We start from the raw sequence: 3,602 nt of genomic DNA, 5'->3' as shown, positions 1-3,602 counted from the left end.
GTGAAATAGGTGATGGAGATTAAGAGCACACTTATGATGAGCACTGAGTAATGTATAGAATTGTTGAATTACTATATTGTACACCTGAAACTAATATAACACTGTCTGTTATACTGGAATTTAAAAAAATTATGGCAAAATATACCTAACATAAAATTTACCATTTTTAAGCAGACAGTTCAGGGCATTCAGTACATTCACATTGTTGTGCAGCCATCACCACCATCCCTTTCCAGAACTTTCCATCTTCTCAAACTGAAACTCTGTACTCAGTAAACACTGACTCCCCACCCCCCCACCCCCCAGCCCCTGGCAACCACCATTCTACTTTCTGTCTCTATGAATTTGACCACTCTAGAAGCCTTGTGTAAATGAAATCATAGAATATTTATCCTTTTGTGACTGGCTTATTTCACTTAGCATCTGTCTTCAAGGATCATCCATATAGTAGCATGTGTTCAGATTTCTTCCCTTCTAAAGGTTGAATAATATTCTATTGTATACACAAACCACATTTTGTTTATGCACTCATCTGTCAATGGACATTTGGGTTGCTTCCACATTTTGGTGATTATAAATACGGTTGCTATGAACGTGTGTGTACAAATATCTATTCATGTCCTTGCCTTCAGTTCTTTTGTGTATATACCCAGAAGTGGAATTGCTGGATCACATTATAAACTTATGTTTAATTTTTTTAGAAACCAATATATGGTTTTTCACAGTAGTGACATCATTTTGCATTATGCCAGCAATGTACAAGAGTTCTGATTTCTCCACATCCTCACCAACATGTTACTTGTTATATTTTGTTTCATTTTTCTCACTAAACCTTTGTTTTAGTGGGTTTCAAAATTCTGTGACAGATTTTTGGTCAAGTTGTTTCCATTAAATAGTGCTGATTTAAAAAACTAATAACTTAAAATTGACACACACACGTGCATACACACATGCACACACAAATGGTTCACAAAACATTCTCCTTTTCTTCTGAAGGTTTTATGATGCATTGTTATCATTCACCAATCTTTTACTATTAAACGTAAATGGCCAAGTGACACAAACAGCTCTGAGACTGCTCTTCCACCACTGATTAAGACTGGGGTGGCAGGTGTTGGGGATAATATTCATTTAGTTTTCTGAGCTTTCTGGGCAGACTTGGTGACCTTGCCAGCTCCAGCTGCCTTCTTGTCCACTGCTTTGAGGATACCCACAGGAACCATCTGTCTCATGTCACAAACAGCAAAACGACCCAGAGGAGAAGAATCAGAGAAGTTCTCAACATACCAGGAACCATATCAACAATGGCAGCATCACCAGATTTCAAGGACTTGTGTCCATTTCTAGCTTCTTCTCAGAACAACGATCAATCTCCTTCCATTCAGCAAACTTGCAAGCAGTATGAGCTGTGTTGCCATCCAGCACAGGTGCATATCCAGCACTGATTTGGCCTGGACAGTCCAGGATAATCACCTGAGCTATGAAGCTAGCTGGTTCCATTGGTGGGTAGTTTTTGCTGTCACAAGCCACAGTGCCATGACAAACATTTTTGACAGACACATTGTTGACCTTGAAGCCTACATTGTGCCCAGGAAGAGCTTCTTTACTGAAAGATTCATGGTGCATTTCAAACATCTTTACTTCAGTTGTAACACTGAAAGAAGCAAAAGTCACCACCATGCCAGGTTTGAGAATACTAGGCTCCACTTGGCCCCCAGGGCAGTAAATACCACCAATTCTGTGGATGTCCTGGAGGGGCAAAGGCTTGTCAGTTGGCTGAGTTGGTGGCAAGATGCAATCCACAGCTTCAAGCAGTGTGGTTCCACTGGCATTGCCACCTTTATGAATGACTTTCCATCCCTTGATCCAAGGTGTGTTAGCACTTGGCTCCAGCATGTTGTCACCATTCCAACCAGAAATCCGCCCAAATGCTACTGTGTTGGGGTTGTAGCCAACTTTCTTAATGTAGGCACTGGCTTCCTTAATAATTTCCTTGTATCTCTTCTGGCTATAGGGTGTTTGAGTGGAATCTATTTTGTGAACACCAACAATTAGTTGTTTCACATCCAAGTGTGTAAAGCAGAAGGGCATGCTCACGGTCTGCCCGTTCTTGTAGATACCTGCCTCACCAACACCAGTGGTAACAACCAGGACAGAACAGTCAGCATGCGGTGTGCCTGCAGTCATGGTTTTGATAAAGTCCCCATGTCCTGGGGCATCAATGATAGTCAAACAGTCCCATAACAGTTGCTGATCTTGAATCTCTATAGGGCAACATCTGTGGTGACACTATGTTCATATTCAGCTTTCAAGACCCAGGCATACTTGAAGGAAACTTCCCCATGTCAGCAGCCTCTTTCTCAAGTTTTTCAGTGGTTCTTTTGTGAATCCCACCACATTTATAGATCAGATGGCCAGCAGTGGTAAACTCGCCTGGATCTACATGTCCAGTGATGGCGATATTGATAGGAATCTTTTACTTTCCCATTTTGGTTTAAGTTTAGTGGTGGTTTTCATGACACCTGTGTTCTGGTGGCCAACTCATGGAAAAAGATGTTTTGTTTTGTTTTTAATAAGAACCATCCTGATGGGTATGAAGTGATGTCTCATTGTAGTTTTGATTTACATTTCTCTAATGATTACTAATGTTGAGAATCCTCCATGTACTTATTGGCTACTTGTATATCTTCTTTGAAGAAATGTCTATTCAAGTCCTTTGCCCATTTTTTGAGTTGGGTTGTTTGTTTTTTTGTTGTTGAGTTATAGGAGATCTTTATATATTCTGTACATTAATCCCTTATCCGGTAAATAATTTGCAAATATTATCTCCCATTCTGTGGGTTTCTCTTTTACTCTCTTGATAGTGTCCTTTGATGCATGAAAGCTTTTAATTTTGATGAAGGCTAAGTTTTTATTGTTGCCATTTGTGTGTGTGTCATATCTAACTACATTACTTCTTGTAACATGTAAGAAAGAATCACATTGTTATGCTAAGCTTCTGGGATAATGTTGCAAGTATATGTCTGAGCAAATCTTTATTTATTATTCCTTTGGGTTAATAAGACATATGGATGTACAATGCCAAGCTTCAGATCCTTATAGCTTCCCTTCTGAATTTTCTTATATGTATCAATGGTCCCATCAGTCTTCTAGTTCCCAGGACTGAAAATAGTCATTCTTGACTTCCTGTCCCTCTGTCTTCATAGGCAGCTATAGAAATGGGGAAATTGTTTCCTTTATCCTCCTGGGCAGGTAGATTACATTTCCCAGCCTCCAAGCAGTTACATGAATGAGCTCTGGCCAACAACCCATGGACAGAAGGGATGTTTATTACCTTCTGGGCTGGCAATAAAAGCTTCTATAAAACCCTCCATGCTGTCTCTCTTCCCTCATCTTCTTGCTATATGTGGAATGGAGACACATCTGGTAAGGACAATGTGGACTATGTTAGAGCCACAAGGCAGAAGGGGCCTGGGTCCGTGAATGACTACAGGGATCAAGTCCCTCCATTCATCCACATTGTACAATGATGTGAGTGAGAAATAAACTGTTAGTGTTAAACCACTTAGATTTTGGGGGTTTTGTTACAGTAGCTGGCCTGT

The 3,602-nt window shown here is 40.2% G+C and overlaps 1 pseudogene; it reads right to left on the bottom strand.

Moving 5' to 3' along the window:
* Window positions 1-1,124: 1,124 nt before the first annotated feature.
* Window positions 1,125-2,187, bottom strand: LOC114217431 (elongation factor 1-alpha 1 pseudogene; annotated as a pseudogene).
* Between the last annotated feature and the right edge of the window lie 1,415 nt (window positions 2,188-3,602).

Source organism: Eumetopias jubatus, unplaced genomic scaffold, assembly GCF_037043125.1.
Source record: "Eumetopias jubatus isolate StellerSeaLion01/CBP00866 unplaced genomic scaffold, mEumJub1_p1.0 scaffold_2, whole genome shotgun sequence".
In the NCBI taxonomy this organism is placed as follows: domain Eukaryota; kingdom Metazoa; phylum Chordata; class Mammalia; order Carnivora; family Otariidae; genus Eumetopias; species Eumetopias jubatus.
The sequence above is the reverse complement of the archived record's forward strand: the minus strand, read 5'-3'. Positions and strand labels throughout refer to the sequence as shown.